The sequence below is a fragment of the Convolutriloba macropyga genome, chromosome 3 (genome assembly GCF_964194025.1).
Source record: "Convolutriloba macropyga chromosome 3, txConMacr16.3, whole genome shotgun sequence".
Classification (NCBI taxonomy): domain Eukaryota; kingdom Metazoa; phylum Xenacoelomorpha; order Acoela; family Convolutidae; genus Convolutriloba; species Convolutriloba macropyga.
In genome coordinates this window covers 6991537-7011581 of record NC_134470.1, presented here as the reverse complement: position 1 = coordinate 7011581, position 20045 = coordinate 6991537, and positions in this window count along the sequence as shown.

The window sequence follows — 20045 nt, the reverse complement described above, 5'->3', positions numbered from 1 at the left end:
AACCGTAAGCTTACAACTGAACAACGATAAATAACTAAATTGCACTAACTATAGATTAAATATTTATTTTAGAAATAAAACCAGGAGGATCTGTAATGTGCGTTTGCATATAATGTTCCAACCCTGCTCATCCACGTATTTGACTTGATTGACCACCAAATGAGGGAGAGATAAATGGCTACCAGAAAATCACTTACGGTTCGAAAATAAATGATATATCCACTGAAATCATTGATTCGAAAAACATTAGAAGTCCAATAGCAATTGACATTAAGGAGCCTAAAAGACAAGACAAACAAAATTTAGCTAAAAACAATAAGCCTTACTTACGTCAAAATCTCCATAGTAGAAAAAACTAAAAACCAAATGACTTGTGTTTCAACTGAAAAGATTTCGGACCTGTCTTTATTGAGAAAGATTAACAAGTAGACAGAAAACAAAAGGAAAACTTTACGCTTACACTTTTACGCAAGGAAGAAAATAAAAAAAGCAATCAGCTATCAGCTGAAATCTTTCAATGGCTTCATCTCAACCTTCAAACAAAAAGGTTGGTATTTGTCGTTATCCAAAATGTCATACGGTTATAGAAAGAACAAATACGATTAAAAGTCAAAAATTTTTTTCAACTTTGCGAGAAAGCGGTGTCGGAATCTATAAGATCAAAATCTATTCACTAAAAACAAAAATATTCAATTGCGTCGCCATTGATGCAACGCATCAATTACATGCTAAAATGCGATGTGAAATTTTTCAAAAATGTGCCCTTAAGATGCTCATCGGACAATACAGCAGAAGGGAACCTGAAATGGAAAACGTAAACAAAAACATAAAGATGTATGCCAAAAACCATTACTTAAATAGTAGAACAGCAACCAAAACTACATTTTATTTCAATTGAACAAATTCGTTCTCCTTTTCTTGTTTGACTATGCTAGAAGGTTGCCGAAATGCAATTGAAAGTGGCCAATATCAAAAAACTATTATTATTTTTATCAAAACAATTTTGTTAAAAGCTTAAATCCTTACAACCGTAAGCTTACAACTGAACAACGATAAATAACTAAATTGCACTAACTTTAGATTAAATATTTATTTTAGAAATAAAACCAGGAGGATCTGTAATGTGCGTTTGCATATAATGTTCCAACCCTGCTCATCCACGTATTTGACTTGATTGACCACCAAATGAGGGAGAGATAAATGGCTACCAGAAAATCACTTACGGTTCGAAAATAAATGATATATCCACTGAAATCATTGATTCGAAAAACATTAGAAGTCCAATAGCAATTGACATTAAGGAGCCTAAAAGACAAGACAAACAAAATTTAGCTAAAAACAATAAGCCTTACTTACGTCAAAATCTCCATAGTAGAAAAAACTAAAAACCAAATGACTTGTGTTTCAACTGAAAAGATTTCGGACCTGTCTTTATTGAGAAAGATTAACAAGTAGACAGAAAACAAAAGGAAAACTTTACGCTTACACTTTTACGCAAGGAAGAAAATAAAAAAAGCAATCAGCTATCAGCTGAAATCTTTCAATGGCTTCATCTCAACCTTCAAACAAAAAGGTTGGTATTTGTCGTTATCCAAAATGTCATACGGTTATAGAAAGAACAAATACGATTAAAAGTCAAAAATTTTTTTCAACTTTGCGAGAAAGCGGTGTCGGAATCTATAAGATCAAAATCTATTCACTAAAAACAAAAATATTCAATTGCGTCGCCATTGATGCAACGCATCAATTACATGCTAAAATGCGATGTGAAATTTTTCAAAAATGTGCCCTTAAGATGCTCATCGGACAATACAGCAGAAGGGAACCTGAAATGGAAAACGTAAACAAAAACATAAAGATGTATGCCAAAAACCATTACTTAAATAGTAGAACAGCAACCAAAACTACATTTTATTTCAATTGAACAAATTCGTTCTCCTTTTCTTGTTTGACTATGCTAGAAGGTTGCCGAAATGCAATTGAAAGTGGCCAATATCAAAAAACTATTATTATTTTTATCAAAACAATTTTGTTAAAAGCTTAAATCATTACAACCGTAAGCTTACAACTGAACAACGATAAATAACTAAATTGCACTAACTATAGATTAAATATTTATTTTAGAAATAAAACCAGGAGGATCTGTAATGTGCGTTTGCATATAATGTTCCAACCCTGCTCCTCCACGTATTTGACTTGATTGACCACCAAATGAGGGAGAGATAAATGGCTACCAGAAAATCACTTACGGTTCGAAAATAAATGATATATTCACTGAAATCATTGATTCGAAAAACATTAGAAGTCCAATAGCAATTGACATTAAGGAGCCTAAAAGACAAGACAAACAAAATTTAGGTAAAAACAATAAGCCTTACTTACGTCAAAATCTCCATAGTAGAAAAAACTAAAAACCAAATGACTTGTGTTTCAACTGAAAAGATTTCGGACCTGTCTTTATTGAGAAAGATTAACAAGTAGACAGAAAACAAAAGGAAAACTTTACGCTTACACTTTTACGCAAGGAAGAAAATACGCTTAAACTTTTGAAAAAAATTAAAATCAAAGTCAGAAAAGCAATCAGCTATCAGCTGAAATCTTTCAATGGCTTCATCTCAACCTTCAAACAAAAAAGTTGGTATTTGTCGTTATCCAAAATTTCATACGGCTATAGAAAGAACAAATACGATTAAAAGTCAAAAATTCTTTTCAACTTTGCGAGAAAGCGATGTCGGAATCTATAAGATCAAAATCTATTCAATAAAAACAAAAATATTCAATTGCGTCGCCATTGATGCAACGCCATCAATTACATGCTAAAATGCGATGTGAAATTTTTCAAAAATGTGCCCTTAAGATGCTCATCGGACAATACAGCAGAAGGGAACCTGAAATGCAAAACGTAAACAAAAACATAAAGATGTATGCCAAAAACCATTACTTAAATAGTAGAACAGCAACCAAAACTACATTTTATTTCAATTGAACAAATTCGTTCTCCTTTTCTTGTTTGACTATGCTAGAAGGTTGCCGAAATGCAATTGAAAGTGGCCAATATCAAAAAACTATTATTATTTTTATCAAAACAATTTTGTTAAAAGCTTAAATCATTACAACCGTAAGCTTACAACTGAACAACGATAAATAACTAAATTGCACTAACTATAGATTAAATATTTATTTTAGAAATAAAACCAGGAGGATCTGTAATGTGCGTTTGCATATAATGTTCCAACCCTGCTCCTCCACGTATTTGACTTGATTGACCACCAAATGAGGGAGAGATAAATGGCTACCAGAAAATCACTTACGGTTCAAAAATAAATGATATATCCACTGAAATCATTGATTCGAAAAACATTAGAAGTCCAATAGCAATTGACATTAAGGAGCCTAAAAGACAAGACAAACAAAATTTAGGTAAAAACAATAAGCCTTACTTACGTCAAAATCTCCATAGTAGAAAAAACTAAAAACCAAATGACTTGTGTTTCAACTGAGAAGATTTCGGACCTGTCTTTATTGAGAAAGATTAACAAGTAGACAGAAAACAAAAGGAAAACTTTACGCTTACACTTTTACGCAAGGAAGAAAATACGAAAAGCAATCAGCTATCAGCTGAAATCTTTCAATGGCTTCATCTCAACCTTCAAACAAAAAGGTTGGTATTTGTCGTTATCCAAAATGTCATACGGTTATAGAAAGAACAAATACGATTAAAAGTCAAAAATTTTTTTCAACTTTGCGAGAAAGCGGTGTCGGAATCTATAAGATCAAAATCTATTCACTAAAAACAAAAATATTCAATTGCGTCGCCATTGATGCAACGCCATCAATTACATGCTAAAATGCGATGTGAAATTTTTCAAAAATGTGCCCTTAAGATGCTCATCGGACAATACAGCAGAAGGGAACCTGAAATGGAAAACGTAAACAAAAACATATAGATGTATGCCAAAAACCATTACTTAAATAGTAGAACAGCAACCAAAACTACATTTTATTTCAATTGAACAAATTCGTTCTCCTTTTCTTGTTTGACTATGCTAGAAGGTTGCCGAAATGCAATTGAAAGTGGCCAATATCAAAAAACTATTATTATTTTTATCAAAACAATTTTGTTAAAAGCTTAAATCCTTACAACCGTAAGCTTACAACTGAACAACGATAAATAACTAAATTGCACTAACTTTAGATTAAATATTTATTTTAGAAATAAAACCAGGAGGATCTGTAATGTGCGTTTGCATATAATGTTCCAACCCTGCTCCTCCACGTATTTGACTTGATTGACCACCAAATGAGGGAGAGATAAATGGCTACCAGAAAATCACTTACGGTTCGAAAATAAATGATATATTCACTGAAATCATTGATTCGAAAAACATTAGAAGTCCAATAGCAATTGACATTAAGGAGCCTAAAAGACAAGACAAACAAAATTTAGGTAAAAACAATAAGCCTTACTTACGTCAAAATCTCCATAGTAGAAAAAACTAAAAACCAAATGACTTGTGTTTCAACTGAAAAGATTTCGGACCTGTCTTTATTGAGAAAGATTAACAAGTAGACAGAAAACAAAAGGAAATCTTTACGCTTACACTTTTACGCAAGGAAGAAAATACGCTTAAACTTTTGAAAAAAATTAAAATCAAAGTCAGAAAAGCAATCAGCTATCAGCTGAAATCTTTCAATGGCTTCATCTCAACCTTCAAACAAAAAAGTTGGTATTTGTCGTTATCCAAAATGTCATACGGCTATAGAAAGAACAAATACGATTAAAAGTCAAAAATTCTTTTCAACTTTGCGAGAAAGCGATGTCGGAATCTATAAGATCAAAATCTATTCACTAAAAACAAAAATATTCAATTGCGTCGCCATTGATGCAACGCCATCAATTACATGCTAAAATGCGATGTGAAATTTTTCAAAAATGTGCCCTTAAGATGCTCATCGGACAATACAGCAGAAGGGAACCTGAAATGGAAAACGTAAACAAAAACATAAAGATGTATGTCAAAAACCATTACTTAAATAGTATAACAGCAACCAAAACTACATTTTATTTCAATTGAACAAATTCGTTCTCCTTTTCTTGTTTGACTATGCTAGAAGGTTGCCGAAATGCAATTGAAAGTGGCCAAAATCACAAAACTATTATTATTTTTATCAAAACAATTTTGTTAAAAGCTTAAATCACTACAACCGTAAGCTTATAACTGAACAACGATAAATAACTAATTTGCACTAACTATAGATTAAATATTTATTTTAGAAATAAAACCAGGAGGATCTGTAATGTGCGTTTGCATATAATGTTCCAACCCTGCTCATCCACGTATTTGAGTTGATTGACCACCAAATGAGGGAGAGATAAATGGCTACCAGAAAATCACTTACGGTTCGAAAATAAATGATATATCCACTGAAATCATTGATTCGAAAAACATTAGAAGTCCAATAGCAATTGACATTAAGGAGCCTAAAAGACAAGACAAACAAAATTTAGGTAAAAACAATAAGCCTTACTTACGTCAAAATCTCCATAGTAGAAAAAACTAAAAACCAAATGACTTGTGTTTCAACTGAAAAGATTTCGGAACTGTCTTTATTGAGAAAGATTAACAAGTAGACAGAAAACAAAAGGAAAACTTTACGCTTACACTTTTACGCAAGGAAAAAAATACGCTTAAACTTTTGAAAAAAATTAAAATCAAAGTCAGAAAAGCAATCAGCTATCAGCTGAAATCTTTCAATGGCTTCATCTCAACCTTCAAACAAAAAAGTTGGTATTTGTCGTTATCCAAAATGTCATACGGCTATAGAAAGAACAAATACGATTAAAAGTCAAAAATTCTTTTCAACTTTGCGAGAAAGCGATGTCGGAATCTATAAGATCAAAATCTATTCACTAAAAACAAAAATATTCAATTGCGTCGCCATTGATGCAACGCCATCAATTACATGCTAAAATGCGATGTGAAATTTTTCAAAAATGTGCCCTTAAGATGCTCATCGGACAATACAGCAGAAGGGAACCTGAAATGGAAAACGTAAACAAAAACATAAAGATGTATGTCAAAAACCATTACTTAAATAGTATAACAGCAACCAAAACTACATTTTATTTCAGTTGAATAAATTCGTTCTCCTTTTCTTGTTTGACTATGTTAGAAGGTTGCCGAAATGCAATTGAAAGTGGCCAATATCAAAAAACTATTATTATTTTTATCAAAACAATTTTGTTAAAAGCTTAAATCACTACAACCGTAAGCTTACAACTGAACAACGATAAATAACTAAATTGCACTAACTTTAGATTAAATATTTATTTTAGAAATAAAACCAGGAGGATCTGTAATGTGCGTTTGCATATAATGTTCCAACCCTGCTCCTCCACGTATTTGACTTGATTGACCACCAAATGAGGGAGAGATAAATGGCTACCAGAAAATCACTTACGGTTCAAAAATAAATGATATATCCACTGAAATCATTGATTCGAAAAACATTAGAAGTCCAATAGCAATTGACATTAAGGAGCCTAAAAGACAAGACAAACAAAATTTAGGTAAAAACAATAAGCCTTACTTACGTCAAAATCTCCATAGTAGAAAAAACTAAAAACCAAATGACTTGTGTTTCAACTGAGAAGATTTCGGACCTGTCTTTATTGAGAAAGATTAACAAGTAGACAGAAAACAAAAGGAAAACTTTACGCTTACACTTTTACGCAAGGAAGAAAATACGAAAAGCAATCAGCTATCAGCTGAAATCTTTCAATGGCTTCATCTCAACCTTCAAACAAAAAGGTTGGTATTTGTCGTTATCCAAAATGTCATACGGTTATAGAAAGAACAAATACGATTAAAAGTCAAAAATTTTTTTCAACTTTGCGAGAAAGCGGTGTCGGAATCTATAAGATCAAAATCTATTCACTAAAAACAAAAATATTCAATTGCGTCGCCATTGATGCAACGCCATCAATTACATGCTAAAATGCGATGTGAAATTTTTCAAAAATGTGCCCTTAAGATGCTCATCGGACAATACAGCAGAAGGGAACCTGAAATGGAAAACGTAAACAAAAACATATAGATGTATGCCAAAAACCATTACTTAAATAGTAGAACAGCAACCAAAACTACATTTTATTTCAATTGAACAAATTCGTTCTCCTTTTCTTGTTTGACTATGCTAGAAGGTTGCCGAAATGCAATTGAAAGTGGCCAATATCAAAAAACTATTATTATTTTTATCAAAACAATTTTGTTAAAAGCTTAAATCCTTACAACCGTAAGCTTACAACTGAACAACGATAAATAACTAAATTGCACTAACTTTAGATTAAATATTTATTTTAGAAATAAAACCAGGAGGATCTGTAATGTGCGTTTGCATATAATGTTCCAACCCTGCTCCTCCACGTATTTGACTTGATTGACCACCAAATGAGGGAGAGATAAATGGCTACCAGAAAATCACTTACGGTTCGAAAATAAATGATATATTCACTGAAATCATTGATTCGAAAAACATTAGAAGTCCAATAGCAATTGACATTAAGGAGCCTAAAAGACAAGACAAACAAAATTTAGGTAAAAACAATAAGCCTTACTTACGTCAAAATCTCCATAGTAGAAAAAACTAAAAACCAAATGACTTGTGTTTCAACTGAAAAGATTTCGGACCTGTCTTTATTGAGAAAGATTAACAAGTAGACAGAAAACAAAAGGAAATCTTTACGCTTACACTTTTACGCAAGGAAGAAAATACGCTTAAACTTTTGAAAAAAATTAAAATCAAAGTCAGAAAAGCAATCAGCTATCAGCTGAAATCTTTCAATGGCTTCATCTCAACCTTCAAACAAAAAAGTTGGTATTTGTCGTTATCCAAAATGTCATACGGCTATAGAAAGAACAAATACGATTAAAAGTCAAAAATTCTTTTCAACTTTGCGAGAAAGCGATGTCGGAATCTATAAGATCAAAATCTATTCACTAAAAACAAAAATATTCAATTGCGTCGCCATTGATGCAACGCCATCAATTACATGCTAAAATGCGATGTGAAATTTTTCAAAAATGTGCCCTTAAGATGCTCATCGGACAATACAGCAGAAGGGAACCTGAAATGGAAAACGTAAACAAAAACATAAAGATGTATGTCAAAAACCATTACTTAAATAGTATAACAGCAACCAAAACTACATTTTATTTCAATTGAACAAATTCGTTCTCCTTTTCTTGTTTGACTATGCTAGAAGGTTGCCGAAATGCAATTGAAAGTGGCCAAAATCACAAAACTATTATTATTTTTATCAAAACAATTTTGTTAAAAGCTTAAATCACTACAACCGTAAGCTTATAACTGAACAACGATAAATAACTAATTTGCACTAACTATAGATTAAATATTTATTTTAGAAATAAAACCAGGAGGATCTGTAATGTGCGTTTGCATATAATGTTCCAACCCTGCTCATCCACGTATTTGAGTTGATTGACCACCAAATGAGGGAGAGATAAATGGCTACCAGAAAATCACTTACGGTTCGAAAATAAATGATATATCCACTGAAATCATTGATTCGAAAAACATTAGAAGTCCAATAGCAATTGACATTAAGGAGCCTAAAAGACAAGACAAACAAAATTTAGGTAAAAACAATAAGCCTTACTTACGTCAAAATCTCCATAGTAGAAAAAACTAAAAACCAAATGACTTGTGTTTCAACTGAAAAGATTTCGGAACTGTCTTTATTGAGAAAGATTAACAAGTAGACAGAAAACAAAAGGAAAACTTTACGCTTACACTTTTACGCAAGGAAAAAAATACGCTTAAACTTTTGAAAAAAATTAAAATCAAAGTCAGAAAAGCAATCAGCTATCAGCTGAAATCTTTCAATGGCTTCATCTCAACCTTCAAACAAAAAAGTTGGTATTTGTCGTTATCCAAAATGTCATACGGCTATAGAAAGAACAAATACGATTAAAAGTCAAAAATTCTTTTCAACTTTGCGAGAAAGCGATGTCGGAATCTATAAGATCAAAATCTATTCACTAAAAACAAAAATATTCAATTGCGTCGCCATTGATGCAACGCCATCAATTACATGCTAAAATGCGATGTGAAATTTTTCAAAAATGTGCCCTTAAGATGCTCATCGGACAATACAGCAGAAGGGAACCTGAAATGGAAAACGTAAACAAAAACATAAAGATGTATGTCAAAAACCATTACTTAAATAGTATAACAGCAACCAAAACTACATTTTATTTCAGTTGAATAAATTCGTTCTCCTTTTCTTGTTTGACTATGTTAGAAGGTTGCCGAAATGCAATTGAAAGTGGCCAATATCAAAAAACTATTATTATTTTTATCAAAACAATTTTGTTAAAAGCTTAAATCACTACAACCGTAAGCTTACAACTGAACAACGATAAATAACTAAATTGCACTAACTATAGATTAAATATTTATTTTAGAAATAAAACCAGGAGGATCTGTAATGTGCGTTTGCATATAATGTTCCAACCCTGCTCATCCACGTATTTGACTTGATTGACCACCAAATGAGGGAGAGATAAATGGCTACCAGAAAATCACTTACGGTTCGAAAATAAATGATATATCCACTGAAATCATTGATTCGAAAAACATTAGAAGTCCAATAGCAATTGACATTAAGGAGCCTAAAAGACAAGACAAACAAAATTTAGGTAAAAACAATAAGCCTTACTTACGTCAAAATCTCCATAGTAGAAAAAACTAAAAACCAAATGACTTGTGTTTCAACTGAAAAGATTTCGGACCTGTCTTTATTGAGAAAGATTAACAAGTAGACAGAAAACAAAAGGAAAACTTTACGCTTACACTTTTACGCAAGGAAAAAAATACGCTTAAACTTTTGAAAAAATTAAAATCAAAGTCAGAAAAGCAATCAGCTATCAGCTGAAATCTTTCAATGGCTTCATCTCAGCCTTCAAACAAAAAAGTTGGTATTTGTCGTTATCCAAAATGTCATACGGCTATAGAAAGAACAAATACGATTAAAAGTCAAAAATTCTTTTTAACTTTGCGAGAAAGCGATGTCGGAATCTATAAGATCAAAATCTATTCACTAAAAACAAAAATATTCAATTGCGTCGCCATTGATGCAACGCCATCAATTACATGCTAAAAATGCGATGTGAAATTTTTCAAAAATGTGCCCTTAAGATGCTCATCGGACAATAAAGCAGAAGGGAACCTGAAATGGAAAACGTAAACAAAAACATAAAGATGTATGTCAAAAACCATTACTTAAATAGTATAACAGCAACCAAAACTACATTTTATTTCAATTGAGCAAATTTGTTGTCCTTTTCTTGTTTGACTATGCTAGAAGGTTGCCGAAATGCAATTGAAAGTGGCCAATATCAAAAAACTATTATTATTTTTATCAAAACAATTTTGTTAAAAGCTTAAATCAATACAACCGTAAGCTTACAACTGAACAACGATAAAAAACTAAATTGCACTAACTATAGAAGCGTACTGTGCAGGTAATTCGTGAAACTACGTCAAAAGACTCCACAGTAACACTCAATACAGGCAGAGTAAGTATTCTGTTTGCAGAAAATTGTTATTTATATAAATTGAGTTACCTTGCACGTACATTTGCTCTGTCAATAATTGAGGTTTGATTTGAAATCAATGTGGTCCGTAACTAAGATACTAGAAGGCAAAATTATTTCAAAAAATACATACAGCACCCCAATACACTCCGGCTATTTTTGAACTATAAAATTCCATGACTAGGCCAAAACTGGCATTGCTCTTGCTGCATCTCCTTTAACACCAAAATGAAGGAAATGTAACGGAAATAACTAATGGTGAAGAAAGTCCTTACATCAAATATAAATGATGACTTGTTATTTTAAAAAACTTGTTATATTAAAAAATATTGTTATATTACTAACAAAAACATTTTGTAGCACTTGCATTCATTAGGCACTTTCTGTAACAGCTCTCTAGATACCGCATTAAACATTTGATTAATTAGACTCAATCTTAAAGCTTCACAAACATCATCAAAATCTGGCAAATCCCAGGAAATCATAAAAATTTTACGCAAATCATTGGTCGAAGCCAAAATAGCATGGGCTTTACTCAAAAAAGACAATATCGATTCATTGAACCTCATTGGAATATTAAAAAATCTTATTAATTGACCCTTTATTTGAATAAATCTTTTTGTAATGGGTTTGAAAGATTTGCAAAAAATAATTCACTATGATTGACCCAAATACCACCCGAATCCTTGTTCATTGTAAAAGTCAACGAGGAGACCTAATTTGGCCTGGATAATTCTGCGCCGCTGCTAAATGCGCAATCGTTCTAAAACATTGCTTCATAGGTTTTCTTCGAAAAAGAAAATTTTATTATATCAAAAAACTATGCGTTTATTTTTTACAAATATCGGTTTAAAAGTAGCACATGAGTCTAAGCCCACCTCCGTCCCCTACGATTCATGTGCTAACATAGATTTAGCAGCCCGAGGGACTTGAGCGCTTAGGCCCAACTGCTGGGTACACAGTCCAGGGCGTTCTAAGAATTTTGATCTAACTTGTTAAAAAAATCAAAGGTTAAATACATCAAGATCGAGTGTTTGAAACTTTCGTGAAATTGGTTGTCTTTTTTAGTCTTTCGTTGTTATAGAAATGTTCTTTATACAAATGGATTACAGTGATAATGTACGTACTTTTGTACTCCCCGTCGATATCGCAATTTCTGAGATGATCTAATTTTTTCCAACAAAATCTGATTTGAACATACAACACCCGCAAAAGTTGATAGGGCCGCTATAATATGATCACCAATTTCGGGCCGGAATCTTTACCAAAACAATCAAAATAGGACCATTTTACATTGTACGTTCCGCTTCACGTGCGTTTGCTACTGCTAGAGAACCCATAATGAAAAACTATCAGTCGATAAAATCTGAAAACAGGCCACCTTAGCACGAAAAATTGGTTTATTTGGGTTGAGAAAAAAGCGGGTAATAGATTAAATATTTATTTTAGAAATAAAACCAGGAGGATCTGCAATGTGCGTTTGAATATAATGTTCCAACCCTTCTCATCCACGTATTTGACTTGATTGACCACCAAATGAGGGAGAGATAAATGGCTACCAGAAAATCACTTACGGTTCGAAAATAAATGATATATCCACTGAAATCATTGATTCGAAAAACATTAGAAGTCCAATAGCAATTGACATTAAGGAGCCTAAAAGACAAGACAAACAAAATTTAGGTAAAAAAAATAAGCCTTACTTACGTCAAAATCTCCATAGTAGAAAAAACTAAAAACCAAATGACTTGTGTTTCAAATGAAAAGATTTCGGACCTGTCTTTATTGAGAAAGAAATTTAACAAGTAGACAGAAAAAAAAGGAAAAATTTACGCTTACACTTTTACGTAAGGAAGAAAATACGCTTACACTTTTGAAAAAAATTAAAATCAAAGTCAAAAAAGCAATCAGCTATCATCTGAAATCATTCAATGGCTTCATCTATACCTTCAAACAAAAAGATTGGTATTTGTCGTTATCCAAAATGTCATACGGCTATAGAAAGAACAAATACGAACAAAAATCAAAAATTCTTTTCAACTTTGCGAGAAAGCGGTGTCGGAATCTATAAGATCAAAATCTATTCACTAAAACAAAAATATTCAATTGCGTCGCCATTGATGCAACGCCATCAATTACATGCTTTAATGCGATGTGAAATTTTTCAAAAATGTGCCCTTAGTATGCTAATCGGAAAATTTTACTATAACAAAAAAACTATGCGTTTATTTTTTATAAATATCGGTTTAAAAGTAGCACATGAGTCTAAGCCCCCCTCCGGCCCCTACGATTCATGTGCTAACGTACATTTAGCAGCCCGAGGGACTTGAGCGCTTAGGCCCAACTGCTGGGTACACAGTCCAGGGCGTTCTACTTGTTAATAAAATCAAAGGTTAAATACATCAAGATCGAGTGTTTGAAACTTTCGTGAAATTTGTTGTCTTTCGTTTAGTCTTTCGTTGTTATAGAAATTTTCTCTATACAAATAGGATTGCAGTGATAATGTATGTAGTTATGTACTCCGCGTCGATATCACAATTTCTGAGATGGTCTAATTTTTTCAAACAAAATCTGATTTGAACATACAACAACCGCAAAAGCAGATATGGCCGCTATATTATGTTCCCCTATTTCGGATCGGAAAAGCACTTGAAAAAGTGGTTTATTTGGTTTAGGAAAAAAGCACGTAATAGATTAAATACTTATTTTAGAAAAAAAACCAGGAGGATCTGTAATGTGCGTTTGCAAATAAAGTTCCAACCCTGCGCATCAACGTATTTGACTTCAATGACCACCAAATGAGGGAGAGATAAATGGCGTCCAGAAAATCACTTACGGTTCGAAAATAATTAATATATCCACTGAAATCATTGATTTGAAAAAAATTAGAAATCCAGTAACAAGTGACATTAAGGAGTCTAAGAGACAAGACAAACAAAATTTATGTAAAAACAATAAGCCTTACTTATGTCAAAATCTCCATAGTAGAGAAAACCAAAAACCAAATGACTTGTGTTTCACCAGAAAAGATTTGGGACCTGTCTTTATTGAGAAACAATAACAAGTAGACAGGAAACAAAAGGGAAAATTTAGAAAATACGCTTACACTTTTGAAAATATTAAAATCAAAGTCAAGAAAGCAATCAGCTATGAGCTGAAATCTTTCAATGGCTTCATCTATGCCTTCAAACAAAAAGATTGGCATTTGCTGTTATCCAGAATGTCACACGGCTATAGAAAGAACAAATACAACAAAAATCAAAAATTCTTTTCAATTTTGCGAGAAAGCGGTGTCGAAATCTATAAGATCAAAATCTATTCACTAAAAACAAAAAAATAATAAATTGCGTCGCCTTTGATGCAACGACATCAATTACATGCTTGTAATGCGTTTAAAAATTTTCAATACTGTGCCCTCAAGTTGCTAATCAGACAATACAGCAGAAAGGAACCTGAAATGGAAAACGTGAAAAAAAAACAAAACCAAAATGTATGCCAAGAAACCATTACTTATTTAATATAACAGCAACCAAAACTACACTTTATTTCAATTGAACAAATTCGTTCTTCTTCTCTTGTTTGACTATGCTAGAAGGTTGCCGGAATGCAATTGAAAGTGGCAAATATCAAAAAACTGTTATTATTTTTTTAAAACAGTTTTTGTTAAAAGCTTAAATCGTTACAATCGTAAACTTTCATCTGAACAACGATAAATAATTAAGTTTCAACAACTATGGAAGCGTACTGTAAATGTAATTAGTGGAACTAAGTCAAAAGATTCCACAGTAACACTTAAAATAGGCAGAGTAAATATGCGGTCTGAAGAAAAGTGTTATTTATATAAATTGAGTTACCTTGCACGTAAATTTGACCTGCCAATAATTGAGGTTTGATTTGAAATTAATGTGGTCAGTAACTAACATAACAAAAGGCAAAATTATTTCACAAATATACATGCAGCACCCCTTTACACTCCGGCTATTTCTGAACTATAAAAGTCCAAGACTAGAACAAAACTGGCATTGCTCTCAATGCATCTCCTTTAACACCAAAAATGAAGGAAATGTAACGGAAATAACTAATGGACAAGAAAATCCTTACATCAAATATAATTGATGACTTGTTATTTTAAAAAACTTGTTATATTAACAAAAACTTGTTATATTAACACCAAAAACATTTTGTAGCACGTGCATTCATTAGACACTTTCTGTAACAGCTCTATAGATACCGCATTAAACATTTGATTAATTAGACTCAATCTTAAAGCTACACAAACCTCATCAAAATCTGGCAAATCCCAGGAAATCATAAAAATTTTACGCAAATCAATGGTCGAAGCCACAATAGCATGGGTTTTACTCATAAAAGTTGAACCTCATTGGAATATTAAAAAATCTTTTTAATTGACCCTTTATTTGAATAAAGTATTTTTTAATGGGTTTGAAAGAATTGCAAAAAATATTTTACTATGATTGACCCAAATACAATCCGAATCCTTGTTCATTTCAAAAATCAACGAGGAGACCTAATTTGGCCTTGACATTTCTGCGCCGCTGCTAAAAGCGCAATCGTTCTTAAATATTGCTTAATAGGTTTTTTCGAAAAGGAAATTTTTAGTATATCAAAAAACTATGAGTTTGTTTTTTATAAATATCGGTTTAAAGTAGCGAACGACCGCAAAAATGCTATAAAAAATGCTATTTCCAGAAAACGTTCCCAAACACTGGAGGTTAAAATTGCCAATATCTGACTAAATGAAGATTGAGTCAGCAGTTTTAAGGTCTTCACCACCGGTCAAACTGGACAAAATGGGTCAAATAGGCATATTTATTAGTATTTCTATGATAAAAAGAAATTGCGAATTTTCGAAAAGTTATCCAAAGATTCTGTCAAAGCAATTAGTTCAAACACTTCACCAACTCTCTTCTATTTCTAAGCTGAAAACCAATTAGAATAAATTTGACTATTTAAGGATTTTTTAGCAAAACGATCAAAATATATGAAAAAAATATTCAAAAAGATAAACAAAACAACGCAAAATGTGAACAAAACAACAAAACCTTCACAAATCTCGAAAAAAACTCCGTAACTCCTTGGAGAAAACCAAAATTCAAAAAAAAAATCTATTTATTTTCAAATTCTACGTTTTACAAGCGTTCTAATGATACCGTTCAATCATGTTTGGTGAATATATCGATCGGCGAAAACTGACCGAACAGAAAAAATAAAATCCGTTTGAGTATACAGTTCCTCCTCCCACTAAAATGAGTCGGAACAATCGTGAAAGCTACCAATTTCTTCTCTACATCTTCCTGATGTAGTAACTTCCCAACAACTTACTATGCTTCTCACGAAGTTTAAACGGGAAACAAAGCTCTTGAGACAAAATCAACGGTGAAATACGTTTTTAATTTTAAAAGTATATAAAAGATCACTGCAAAACATGAGTGCTTTTGTTTTATACGAAAATCATTTTAAAAATTTAAAGTTCATCATAACTTACTCAAGAAGGGCTGATCACATCGATTCCATTTTCCAAGCAATTGAAAGCATTATTGACAACTTTCACAAAAAGACAAGATCTCCGGCAGGTTCGATGGTGTACCGCCTTCCAAAGTTTCCGAAAGAAATATGAAACTTTTAAAATGCAACTCTGTTCAGATTCGTTAATTAAAATTTTTGAAAAAAAGGGCTGAAATTTTTACGACCGGTCTTCTTAATTGACATGGTGCAAAAACCTCAACAAAAGAAATTGATTAAGCTCTGCGAATTCTTCGTGCATTCCCCCGGCTTGGCGGGAGCATATTATTTGCACCCCAAGGATACGTGACAAATTTTAACATAATGATTTATTGTACAGTGGTATCTGCTTTGCAACTGGGGGGGGGGTGCATAGCGTGCCGTGGGGCAGAAACGGAAAAGATCCAAAATGCGTCGTTTTTTGGCGATATAGCGAGCGTAATTTCAATTACGTTTTATATACCACATTTGCTGAAAGCATTGACAAAGCGAACTGTGTGGAGAAAATGTGAATATATCGCAACTAAATTTGTTAAATCCGTGATGCAATTTTTAGTGACGGGAGGAATGCGTGAATTGGCGACTAACCCCCAAATCAAAAGACGAGATCAAAAAACTAGAATCAATAAGTTGTCGCCATTTTACGCACATTTAGAATGCAAAAACTACCGTCGTGTGTACCAGTGTTTGAGCGTGTCAGCGTTTTTCACCATCGCTTACTTTCCTGATCATAAGACATGTGTGGGGAAACAGCGATCTTGTTGAGTATATATATACTCAGATCGGTGTTGTTTTAGTTTTGTAATGGCAATCCACCGGATATATTGGGTGAAAGAATCTTTATCTCCATTAGAGTAGGTTACGTATGTACGAACGATAAAAAATACTACTCTGATAAAAAACTTGAAAAATTGTCAGATCTAGATTAGATAAAAAAATGTAACTGGATGGAGAAAAAGAAGTAGATATAACCTCAAATTCAGAAACTTATATTTTGTTTCTCAGTAAATGAGTTAAATCCAATAATTGACAAATGCTTCAAATTTTTTTCTTTTCAGCTCGCCAACTCAGTTATGTAACAAAATTATGCAGAATATCACCAAAACAAAAATTAAATCTGCAATTACAAGCCTTTCCTGTTTGAGACACAGAAAATAAGTCAAAACAACCAAAAGAATTTCGAGGTTTTTTTTAAAAAATTAAAGCATAATCTCAAAAGATGTATAGCATTTTCATTTAGATTCGTCAAGTGCGTGACCCAGCATGCCAAGGAAAAAGATATAAACCCTTCAACGGCTATAATGATTAACCAAAAGGAAATCATATATTGCTATGTTCTTTTATTTCAGAAATTTGTTTGATAGAAAAGTATTGCCTTAGAAAGGTTGAGGATACGACCAAATGTATATTGTTCATAAGACAAGATTGTATAGTATGGAAAAGAATCCAGTTGTTTAAAGGGATAACAGGACATATAGAGATTAAGCCATACAGTAGACGGAAGATGAAGAGAACGCAGGTTTGGAAAACAAGGCCAAATGACGAAAGTCAACGGAAGTCAACTTCTGGCTAAGTAGCAACTTCTGGCATTTTGACTTCTGGCACTGCAGACTCTCGGCAGTTTAAAATGCGCACGTGAGTGTTTTAAATGAAGCTAAGGGTACTAGTTCGAATAGATTACTGATTTGTTCACAAGGAGCTGCTCCAAATGAGTGTAGATTCTGTATGAGTGTAGAATCTGCTCCAAGATTCTGTAAATTAAAAAAAAATTATGTGTGATCAAACTTTTCGGATCTATTCTGTTTCGGCCCACCCAGTGTTTTTTACGCCCCCCCCCCCCCCAGTTACAAATTATTTGTTGTTATATAGCAAGTTACTATGTAAAAAAACCGCACGTGCGCCTGGGGGCGTAAAAAATATGAGCCCACTAAGCTGGAGGGGGGCAAAACAGAATAGATCCAACTTTTCTATCTTAAATGTGAAATGCTATCATTTTCATAGTATAGCTAAGCATTTTTTGTAGCTTTAGTGTACTTTTCCAAGGACTTAATGAATATAACTTATCATAAACCAATTTGAAAAATGTATGACTTTAAATATTGCAAAAAATGACCAAGCGAAATGTGCGAATTACTGTGATCACTTTTCTACCACAGAACAACGGATTTACTCTTTTGAAAACTTGACGAGTTGTCATTTTTCCCCCAATTTTTTTCTTACATTTCCCACCGGGAAAGGCAAGTGGGAAACTTTCGGGATTTGCAAGTATAAGTAAGTTTAGGCAAAGTTTCGATTTTTCCCACAGAGAAATGTGGGGAAAACAACTCACCCATTGGGAATTCCGGGATATTTGAAAGTCCCCCATGGGAAAATCTGGGAAGCGACAAGATGAAGCAAGGGGATAATGGCACTCAAAAAAATGAAAGCGCTCTTGGTTCTGGGAGAACTCTATTTGAGGGGATTGCGGACTTCAGGCGCAACGAAGCGCCCTAGTCGATTCAGAATGTTAATCTTGCAAGAATCCCACAAATTTATGCATAGTCTTGTATAACTTCCTCTTGCAAAATTAACAACCACACAGACGCTGTTTTTGGCTCCTTAGCCTAGCCCTAAACAAAAAGCGCCTCAAAATACTGCAGGCGTCATTTCGTATCACAAATTTCAAACAAAACCTTTTCTCAAACCCTAAAAATTCCTAATTTTCATTATTAATTTTAGCGATTCTAAAAGAAATTTAAATTGGGGGTGAAATAATGATATCGTGAAAACATCGGCGTCAAATAAGGGGGTTGGATAGGAGTTAAGCAAGTAGGGCTGAAGCTGGAAACCCATTCAAATTTAAGTGCAATCCGAAAGGTTAAAATGTGAATAATAATCATCTAAAAGTTTCACAGAGCGATTGGAAGAGACAATCTAGTATTGTTATGGAAAAACATCTACAGATTAGAACTGGAAAAATATTTGTAGCTTGGAAAAATGTTTAATCAGAATAAAGTTACTCTGGGAGGAAGTGCTGAAATCCTTAAATCTCTCTAAAGAGACTACTGTAAAACAACAAAAAGCGGTAAATTATTAAACTATTTTTATTTTAAACTAAATTATTAAAAGCGGTTAAAATAAAACAACTCTTATGCTTATGGTCAGCATTGTTTGATTAAAAATAACTGCAAAAGCAAAATCTGCTCGATTGAGCCTGTTTCACGAAAAAAAAAAATAGAACGATCTTGTTAAAATCTGGACCTCCAAAAAATTTGGCCAACGACAATTAGTACAAAGATTTGCTGAAAACAAATCCGTTTCTGCAAAGTAATAGGATTCAAATCACTAAATCACTATGTGCATGCTTCCAAAATATTGGAGAATAAACTTGCAAAGCTGGTGAAACAAAACTTTGAAGAAATTCAAAGTTTGGGAATTTTTTATGCTAGTTGTTTTTACAGTTCAAATCATGTCAAAAAACGGGTATGTCAACAATCAGAAGAAAATTATATAATGAGATTCTTTGAGAAAATTGATTGATGATTTTAAATTTGTGCCTTAGTGATTTGAAGTATTTTTTGTTTCAAGTATATTTAACCGCAAGGTTTTATTTTACTTTAATTGATTAAAAAAATTAACTAAGAAATTTTAATCGATTTAGCGCTAGTTTGTTTCTCCTACTGTTTTGGAAAAAGTAAGGCTATGAAAACTGAATTAAAAACTTTGGAAGGTGCTTTTCGTTGCGCAATTGTATCAAATATTTAGAAAATTGTAAGATTGTTTTTGTCGCTTAATCGTGCCAATGATTTTTCAACCAATATTATGGAAGCATCCGATAATCTAACTTTCTACAATTTTATTTTTAAAAAAAATTAATTAAATTAGTGATCTAAATCCTATTATTTCACGAAACATTTATTTCCA